This window comes from Vicugna pacos, chromosome 14 (genome assembly GCF_048564905.1).
Source record: "Vicugna pacos chromosome 14, VicPac4, whole genome shotgun sequence".
In the NCBI taxonomy this organism is placed as follows: domain Eukaryota; kingdom Metazoa; phylum Chordata; class Mammalia; order Artiodactyla; family Camelidae; genus Vicugna; species Vicugna pacos.
In genome coordinates, this window is record NC_133000.1 from 3241457 (window position 1) to 3252171 (window position 10715).

The following is a 10715-nucleotide window of genomic DNA, read 5'->3' on the forward strand; positions in this document are numbered from 1 at the left end:
TCCCAAGCTGGCCCACCACACTGCTGGACACCAGTCTCCACTACGGAAAGCCCAGAATTGACTGTGAACTCTATACTAATCACCAGATGGTTAGGCATCGTAATTTTCTCCTGGCACCATAAAATGATGTGGCTGGTGTTCAGACGGTTAATACTTTACTTTTTTCCCCTACTTTTGGAAAAAAGAGTCATGCAAGGGAATTGTACATTTCTTCAGACAGTGCCCAAGCCATACCATCCCCCCTATTCATTTATCCTCTTCTAGAAAAGACCCAAGATTTGTCAGTTTATTTATGAAGAAAGCCATGGTGACCATATGCATGTTGAAATTGATTTAGTGACCTGATGGTGCCAGAGCTTAAACACTGTAAGTTTTTCCCAAATGGTTCACAATTTAATCCACAACCAGCAAACTTGGAAGTGCAGAGCTTTGAGCAAATCCATCCCTTTCTTTTACTGCTGTGTCCCTGCATTCCTTAGAAGTCAGAGAGGCCTGTTTCATGGTTACTCGAGGTGGTGGGTGACTGTCTTCAATGCTCAGAGAGCCTTTATTTCACTCTGTTACTCCCTCTGAATTGATCTTACTTTTTCTTTATGTGTCTAGTATGTTGTCTTGAAATTTTATAAAATTAGTTGTCGAATACTTCCTGAGCATCTTTGTGGGAGGTGCTACTGGGAGATAATAAGGTGGTGGTGTTCCTTCCATAACAAACAAAAAGGAATTCCCTCAACAGACAGCCTTAAACTATTTTACTAGTCTCTTCTGAGAAACTGTAACTAGTCACCATAACATATAGGTAGTAGTATTAATAATTTATTATAATCAAAACTAAATGTCAAGCAGTCCGCCAAAGCACATTTAAACACACGTGAAGGCGTGCCCTCCTCCCGTTTAAGAAGCTGGATTCTAGACGTTAACTGCAGAAGTATTCAGGGTATTCTGCCTTCCAGCCCGCCTATATACACATATAAAATACAGCTGATTTCAAAACAAACTTCTAACATATCTGCAAGAATACAAGTGCAAAGTCATAGAACTAAAGAAATGATTACTTATAACTTTGCTAACTGGCGTTGGTGCAGATCATATGGAGGTAATCATATTTCATTTGGCTGACAGGTCTAAAAGCTGCAAGATCTACAGTGTTTTTCTGTAAGTGTCAACAAGAGCAAAAGGTTCTTACCGTCTGCACACCATTCAGCAGCCTGTTTAGAAGAATGGCTTCCCCTGCGTTCATTCATTTCTTCCCCTCTTCGTTTATAAACAGAAGTCGTGTTGAAAATTCACATTTGGTTTACCAGGAGTTCTTTTAAGTTTAAAGTGTTTGCGTTAACAAATGAGACTTCAAATCCAAACAAATATGTTCATTTACATTTCTTTTAATTTTGTCCTATGGTTACTTAACTGCATCTGAAAATAAAATCAGTCATAAAGTTTTGAAAAAAAGTCTTTCTTGTTGCTTTAAAATTTTTCATTTTTCATCTTCCTGGTTTTTTTCCTTGTAATTAATATACTGACTTTCAGAAAAGTTATTTCCATATTTAAAATTCTTTTTCTTCTCATCTATGATTAACTTTAAACATTTGACAGACTTCTCTCCCTTCACCATCCTTCCCCGTAACCCCAGAGTTCTACTGAGCCATTTTTAAGTCAATTTTGATGTTTACTATTGTTTTATTTTCTTTTTGGAGATATGGAGTTAAAAACCACCCAGGACAACAACTCCCAATAATGCCAGAGTATCTAAAAAGGGCGGCATAAACAAAATCAAAGTAACCTCAGAAAGCCTGAAGCAAATTTCTGCAAATCATACATCGGAGAAGAGCCTAGTATCCAGAGTATGTATACAACTTGACAACAAAGGCTAACAACCCAATCAAAAAACAGGCAAAGGACTTGAACACACATTTCTCCAGAGAAAACACACCACAAGGACATGAGAAGATCATGAGTTAGCATCATTAGTCATAGGGGAAACGCCAGTCAAGGTCACAATAACATTTCACAGCTACTAGGATGACAACAGTAATAATAATAAACAGAAAATAACAAGGGCTGGAGAGCACACAGAGAAACTGGGACCCTCATACACTGCTAGTTGAGAAGGTAAAGCCACCGTGTGAGACAGTGTGATGGTTCCTCCAAAGTTAGACACGGAATTACCACACGGCCCTGCAATTCCACTCCTAACACATCCCCAAAGGAGCTGAAAAGATACGTCCACACAAAAACCCGAGCATCAAGGTTCATAGCAGCACTATTCACAACAGCCAGAAGTAGAAGCAATTCCATGTCCATCCGTGATGAACAGATAAACAGAATGTGCTGTATCCATCCAACTGGAATATTATTTGGCCATAAAAAAGGAATGCGGTACTGATACACACTACAACATGAATGGCCCTTGAAAACACCATGATAAATGAAAGAAGCCAGACATGAAGGGCACATAGTGTATAATCCCATTTACATGAAATGTCCAGAATAGGGCAGTCCACAGAGACGGTAAGACAAGTGAGGTCTTCCTAAAATGGGAAGCCACTGGGGTCACAGCCCTACACCTGTGGACCCAGAGGGATGAGGTGCAGTGACAGGGGTACGAGCTAGAAACAGTCTGAGGAAAGTAGATATCCATCCAAAGACGAGGCGGCAAATGTGTGCAGATTCAAAATGGCGGGAGGATGGGTTGGTTACTGCACAGATCCAGGTTCAATTCCCGCCCCCCAAACATTGTGTTCACGTCTCTACTGATGTACTGGGATCACGAAGTCTTTTGTCTCCCGGTCTAGACAACAACTCCTTGAAGGCAGGAAACAAATCGTGCTTATCTTTGGGGCCTCACAGTGTAGACAGTTTACCCAGTCAGTAAACACTTAAAAGCACATGCTGTGTGCCAGGCACAAAAATAGTGAATATTGAAGTGTTAATTTCAAGGCCTTGAAATCAGTAACGATGAAAGCCATTCTGAGCGCAGCAGTTTGGATATAAAACATCTGGTAAGACCAGGTCTACCACCTGGCACCGGGGATGAAGTCCTTAGACTCAGACTTGGGTTCAGAGGGAAGGAATTCCTAGCAGAGCCTCCCATGGCCCCGCCCCGCAGACCTGCTTTGGAGGCTAAAGGTGAGAGTGGTTTGCAACGAAGGAAGATGAGAAAAGGAACAAGCCGTTTCCTGTGTGTCCCCAGGTGAAATCGAAAAGTTCACCATCTACAGAATCGGTGCCCACAGCTCTCCTCGTCTGTGGTGTAGGGGGAACGGGGCATCCCAGGTCTTCCGCAGGCCTGGGCCCCAGTGAGGCTCCTGGCCCCAGCAGGTGAGGTGGCACCACTGAGCGTCAGGGATGGCCAGGAAGCTGCCAGCCTCGGTGGGCACCAGAAGGGCGAGTCTGAGGTTACTCTGTAGGGAGTCCCACAATGGAGAGGAATTTCCTCATGGGCCGGGGCTGGTCCCTGCAGAGCGCGACAAGGTGGCAAAAGGTCTAAAATTATGTAGTACAAAATTATGTTGTTTTACGTAGAATTTGAATATAATTCCAGATTTTTAACTGAAGTCACTCAGAAGGCGCTTTGGGGTCGCAGGTTCCTTGGGATTCCTCTCTTCAGATCACTGTTCTTCTATGACAGGGTCACAGAAAAAAATCCCATTCATCCTGGGTGTTTAGATTTGATACAAACAGGAATTCCCTTCATCAAACCTGCCTCACCAGTCTCCTGGTGAAAACATAAAAAGATAAAAGAACCATTGTGCTGCTGATTTGAGCAGAAACGGAATGATGGAATTCACAGCGCGGCCGCAGCCCTCCTAATTAGCCCTGCCCACATACTTCAACTTTTCTAAACCAAGCCCTCCTCCATTTTACAGTTTCAACTTTTTTTTTTTTTGATCTTTTGGATTAGTAAGAGATTTTCTTTGGCTTTTGCAAGAAGTCAAACTCTCAGGAAACAACTGAATTAAACTTCATATTTGCTTCAAAGTCCTTAGCACCTCGCATCCGTGTTTCCTCAAAATGTCTCCATTGGAGGAATAAAGGGAGAATGTTCTGCACTGTGCAGGATTCAAATGAGCAGGAAAGCGTCTGATGAGTCCCACAGCCTACGCGCGTTAGCATCCCAATTACACCTTAAGACTCGTTAAGTATTGCAGACATTCTGCAGCTTGACAGCATTCAGGAGACTTCTCGTTTGATATTGTAAGTTCTCGTATAATGTAACGGTTCTCTGGAGGGTCTCCAACCTACTAGCCTTCATTACCTAATTAGAAGAAAGGGCTTTTAAAAATGTTTTTATGTCAGAAAATATGCTTGAATAGCTCTGAGACGGAGGCTCAATCAGCTAATAACACCTATTGACTACTGAACACCTGGTACGTGCCAGGCACTGTGCTAAACTCTTTGATATCATTATAGTGTCTCTTCCAATAAGTGTGTTATTAAGTAAGCTTAAAAAAAAGGTTTAAATTCATCCACTTTTCTAAAATTTCCCAGTAAGTTAAAAAGGAACCTGCAGCCCACGCAGAACGTCATCCCATTGATTTTAACACAAGCATCGTTAGCACCCCTTCCGAGGCCTCTCTTTTCAACGCGCTGGGTTCTGATGTTACACAAGTGAGATGTCTTAGGGGAGGAAGCGCGTGTCCCTGGCATTCTTAGTTTCCATGACCAGTCTCCTTCGTGTGCACAGCGGTTTGACCGTATCAGGCGTACCTAATCCTTACTTCTTTTATTCCTGAAAGTGGGTCAATTTACTTTAGAGACACGAGGTCTGGAAGGAAATACTAGGCAAATGGAAAGCAGAGAAGTATAAAAAGGCTTAAGGTGACGAGGTATGGCGCCCGAGGGAAATAAGGAGATGGAGTTTGCTTCAGAAGCACCTTGAACCACGTGAAGGATTACTGTAGGGGCGCCCTTAGTGCCCCCGTCCAGAGAGGGCAGCCTAGATGGAGCCGAGCTACACTCCAGGTGATGTGCAAAGCCCACTCTCCAACCAGTGCAGGTGCAGAAGCAGGAACGCAGAGGCTAAGATGAGGGGCTGAAACCTCCCAGCCCCTCTCTTCCTGCAGAATTTGCTAAATAAACTCCGGCCTCAGAAGGAGAAGGAGCACCTTGGGACAGCTGTGCCGCGGACAGGGCCAGGACTGGTTACATTCTTGAGATTCCTTACTAGTATTCCTTGAATCTCACTCTACAATGTGGAGGTGTTCGGCTTATAATAAAGAAAACAGCAAACACGGTTCATGTTTGTCCTTGTAATATTGCTCAAATTTCCTGACTGCCTCAAACAAAGAAAACATTTGAAAACAAGTCACGATGGTGGCCTCTACTAGTGTAATATTTTAATTCACCTTACAATGAAAGTTTCGGAATAATAGCATTTTTAGCACTTTTGAGAGTTGGGGGAAGAGAGAGTGAGAAGTTACCCTGGCTCGAGGGCTACCTGGAGACCTGGCCTCTGTCCGTCCGCAGGGGTAAGGCAATCCCAGCGCACAGACATCCGAAAGCCAGTCGGAGTGAGTTTCAGATGTAGGCAGTACACATTTATAGACTAGGTCAAACAAATCGGACAGTTTAAGTGAGCAGCCAATGAACAGAAACATAAATACGTTGGGGCCAATAAGTGGTCATATTTATAGAGCACAGTAAAACCCGTATCTCTCACTCGACTTGGAGAAACCTCACCAACTGGACTGAACACAGTGGTCACGACACTGAGTGCTAAAACCACGGGAACTTCCAGCTCCTGCAATACTATTTCAGTTGCGCTGGAATATTCAACGTCCTCCTGGAGGAGAAAGAACCCCAAGTGCTAAGAAGCAAAGCAAAACAAACAAACACAACCAAACAAGCAAACAAAACCCCCACTTCCTTCTGAATCCCTTCACACATTTCCAGGATCCAGACGGGGCTGCCAGACTCAGCCTATATTTGGGGGAAAATATAATCCATATGTTGTTTGATAGGAAAAGAAGGATTAAGACAGACTCCAAGTAATAAAAAAAAACAGGTTAAGTGGCTCCAAGGTGCAGCAGCCCCTGCTGTTTTCTGCATTATGGTCACCCCGTTTTGGTAGCCGTGGAGGTGAAGGTGATGATCAGGGCATGGTTTACTGTAAAGTCCAGGTGTGGGAATAGACCCAGCCTCCCATACACGGATGAACGATCACTTGATTGTGGTGCGAGGAGCAGTCTGCTGGGCTGGTATTACAGTGGCTGAGTCTCGGACAAGGAGCAGGTTCACAAAGGTGGAAGACTCTTTTTTAAAAGACAAATAGAAGAACCAGCTCCTCACCCTGTCCCATCTCTCAAAGAATGCGCACCATCTCTACGGAAGAATTGTGACACCATTTGCCACGTCTCCCGCTCACCGGGGACCCCGAGAGTCTTCGGGTGATGAACACTTGGGATTCTGGTCACTGACCCACATCAAATCATCAAACTCCCTTCATTAATGCTTATGATGTGTAATTTGGCAACTGGGTATGGATTTCAGCAAACTCCAGTTTTTTTCCCTAAGAAGTAAGTTAAGGGCAGTGTAAGTGCTGTTGTTAACCAAATGATAAAATCATGCCAAGTCTGATTGACTAAATCAACTAGGACATCTGGGGGGTTTTGTTTGTTTATGCTTTTTACTTGCAAATAATTTCAAACTTGGAGGAAGAGTTGCATCAGTAAGAACGGTATAAAAACCTCCTCCATACTCCTTTAGCATAGTCACCAATTGTTAACATTTGGGTAATCTGTTTTATGGCCAAACAATGACTCATAAAAATGGATGAACCCTCCCCCTACCGATGTGGGACTGTCTGCCACACAGACGTGTCGACCGACGCACCAGCATTACTAATTGTACGGTGCTTGTCAGAACAGAACCAAAACCCATGCTCTCATGCATGTAGGTGATTTACACTTTTCCCTTGCTGTCAACAAATTAACTCTAAATCATATGCTTGTTAAAACACACTGAGTACTCATTCCTAACAGCTTGGCTAACTTCACACATATTTTGCCGCTGAACATTGGGCTCTAAGTGCTAAACGGAAGAGTATGATTCCAGACCTTTCAAAGCAGAGAAAAATACATGGAAACCATGAATGTCCCAAGATTTCCTGTCATTGGCTCTTGAGCGCCATCTTCTGGCTAAATGTTGGCGGTGAGACATTACATTGAACACACCGATTTTTACAATCAACGGGGTCACACAGAGACTCCTGGGTGCTAGATTTAAACAAAACAGAGGCATTGGCATTATGCAAGTGAAAATTGACTAAGTCCACAGGGAAAAAAGCAATCCACAAGATCAGAAGATAACTAGGAGGTGGAAATGGTAAGCCCTTCTGCTTACCAGACATGCCCATCTGAGAAGCCTTTATGGCCGGTAGGTGATGTGGGGAGGAGAAAATGAAGTGAGGATAAAGGCTGGGGGCCAGTCGTGGGGAGCAATCAGCTGACCACCACGATTTTACTTTATTTTTTTTAAACATTTTTTTTATTGAGTTATAGTCATTTTGCAATGTTGTGTCAAATTCCAATGTAGAGCACAATTTTTCAGTTACACATGAACATACATACATTCATTGTCACATTCTCTTTCGCTGGTGATTTTACTTTAAATCATTTCTCCAAGTCACAACTCTTAAATCCAGGCTTCTTGAAGGCTAGAACTGAGTCCAACTAACCTTCTTTTTTTAACATTCTAAAACATTTGTTATTTATTTTTAATGGAGGTGCTGGAAGTTGAACCCAGGACTTTGTGCATGCTAAGCATTCGCTTTACCACTGAGCTATATACCCCCCTCCCCTGACGAACCTTTGTATCTTCCATTGACTGTATAGTTCCTTGTTGAATGAGTGAAGTAAGCATGAGAAACAAATTTATGTCCCCGTGCTTAACGTGTGCAGGCGTGCTGTTAAAGCCCGAGTCCGAAATACACGAATGTTAAAGGAATACGTGACTGCAGCACCAAGTAGCGGAAGATCTAGTAATCGATTGCTTTTCGGTGGCCAACATTGTCTACATCTCTGTTTAGTCGTGTTGAAAATCTGCTGCTGAAATCCAACCTATCTGCAAAAACACACTATCCACTTAATGACCCTAATATTCTAGACTTGGGGTGTGCTATAATAAGTATACACTTTATGTCCAAAGTCAATAGTTATCCATCATCATAAATAATTTATTATTGTATTATTTAATCATTTTTTATTTTTGTGGGGGGAGGGGTAATTAGGTTTATTTAGTTATTTTTAGAGGAGGCACTGGGGATTGAACCCAGGACCTCATGCATACTAAGCATGCACTCTATCACTTGAGCTATACCCTCCCCTCATCATAAGTAATTATACAGATTCCATCTAGAGATTCCACACAGTTGGGGAGCCTTCCTGGGTTTCACCATATTTGCAGCATCCCCTTTAAACAGGTGAAGTAACTGTCATGAGGCTGCGGTACTGAGCGTCACAGCAGAGCAAAACATGGAGGTATTGGCTGTCTGAGGCAACAAGGCATGGAGACAGCCTTCTACACAATATTCAATTTAAATCTCCCAGGGACAGGATCCTTTTTGCACAGGCATTCCCCACCCTTGACTTCGTGTCTGCTTTGACTCAAGAAGCTTTGGTGACAAGTTTCACTGAGGGTTGACATACAATGTTGTAGTATAACCAGTCCTGACCAAAGGCTAAAATAGTGGAGAACAGTATCTGGCATTTATTGAAGACCTACTGTGTGCCGTATCTTACCTCCACACATTGCCTCATTTAATCTTCTAAAACCCATTTGGGAGCAGAGTCACACCCAGGGCTCAGCTTTGGCCTTGGTGTTCAGCTGAAATCCACCATTTGCCTTTGGCCCAGCGTTGGAAGCTGCTTCAGTGAACTTTCTGGCCTCCCTGCGCTTGTGTGTGCATAACGGTCTTCCGCCTGTGTAGGTCAGCGTCGTATGTAATCACCTTAACATCAGAAATACAGACATGGTGTGATGTTTAGATTTGCTTTTAACACTGAAAGACAGTATTTACTTTCAAATATAGGTAAGCCTTCTATATGAATCTTGGAGTGAAAGTCTCTTTTATGTGTTCAGAGGCTGGAATTTTATCAGTCCTCGGAATTCTCAATCTGTATTTTTACTGCAAGACTGCAGTGAGCTGACAACTGTGAAGGTGATGTAAAAGAAAGCGTGTTAGCTTCAGGACACATATTCTTTTTTCAATCAACAAGCGAAATGCAAATTTAAATGATGATGCGTGGCAGAATCATAAATAGTAATGGGTTCTATCATGATTCTAGAGCTTGCAGACGCGTTCTGGGACGCCAGCAATGTTAACATTAAATAAAGTGACATTTAAGAACTGCATTTATTTTGCTTGTTTGTCTGTTTCTTAAGTCTAGGTAAGTCATGATCCTTCTAAGAAAAAATACTATCTGGAAATTCTTTGTATGGGTGCTTTAAAATCAGCATGTTAACCTTGCCCCTTAAAAGTGTACAATGGAACACTCTCAGGTCATTCTACAACAATGTCCATGAGAACTTATCTCTGATCCAGACACAGTAAAGACAAAAAGAAGCAGGAGATTTATTTAAACATGAGTTACTCAAATGCCTTGCTTCTCTACCTGTCACAGGGGAAAGTGGGTTCTACCCAGTATTGTAAATAGGTGGGCAGCTACCAGAGGAGACCTCTAGCAGCCTCTGGCAGTGGAGAAATGACGGTTTCTTCCCATAATGTTACATTTATACCATCTGACTGATACAACTTTGACAGCAAAAGCATGTGCATGTCGTCATAGGCTGACTGAAAAACTAACTCCGATTCTGTACCCCTCCATATAGTCAGAGCCTTTGCAATGCCACCTTGAAGTCTTTCCCTTCAAGAGATGGAGTGTGTTTCCCCGGCACTGGATCTGGGCAGCTCTGCGATCTACTCTGGCCCCCGGGCTGCAGCCCAAGTGACCGGCGCGCCAGCTCTGAGCCTGATCTCTGGAGGTCTCGCTTAGTGGCGCGCTCTGTCCTCACCTGTCGCCCTGACCCACCTGAAAACAAGCGCGACTGCCTGCTGGAGGGCGAGGGACCACACGGAGCAGAGACGCCTTGCTGGAGCCGACCCCATCCTGGGCTGCCGGCCCCCGGCTCATCTGCCAGGTGCCAGCAGCCACGTGAGCGAGCAGACCCGAGCGTGCTGAGACGCCCCGCGTCCCGCCCAGACCAGCACTAGCACCCAGCGGACCAAAGACCGGTGAACGGAAAGTGCTTATTGCTGTATGCGCCCGAGTTCTGCAGTTACTGGTCACACAGCGTTATTGTGGCAGCAGACACCCAACATAGCTAGCCAATGATGATTTTTCTAAGAGCAACATCAGGGCTGTTCTTTTATCCCCGAAATCCATTTTGTGATGGTGATACTCGGTTTTGGCCTCAGTGACTTTGCCACGCGGCCAGTTAGGAGTCAGCACGGATGCGGTGCATCTCTGTGGGATAAGGGTTATTGTCTCCAATTTAGAGTTACATGCCCACACGCACATCCCTAAGGCCCACGAGGGTTTGGAAGCTTTCTCAGGCCAAGTCAGGTCGATCTGACTCCAGATCTGTGTTCTTAAGACTGAGCTACAAAGTGAAATAAGCCAGACGGAGAAAAGACAAATACCGTATGATATCATGAATCTGTGGAATCTAAAAAATACAAAAAACTAGTGAATAAAACAAAAAAGAAGCAGACTCAGAGA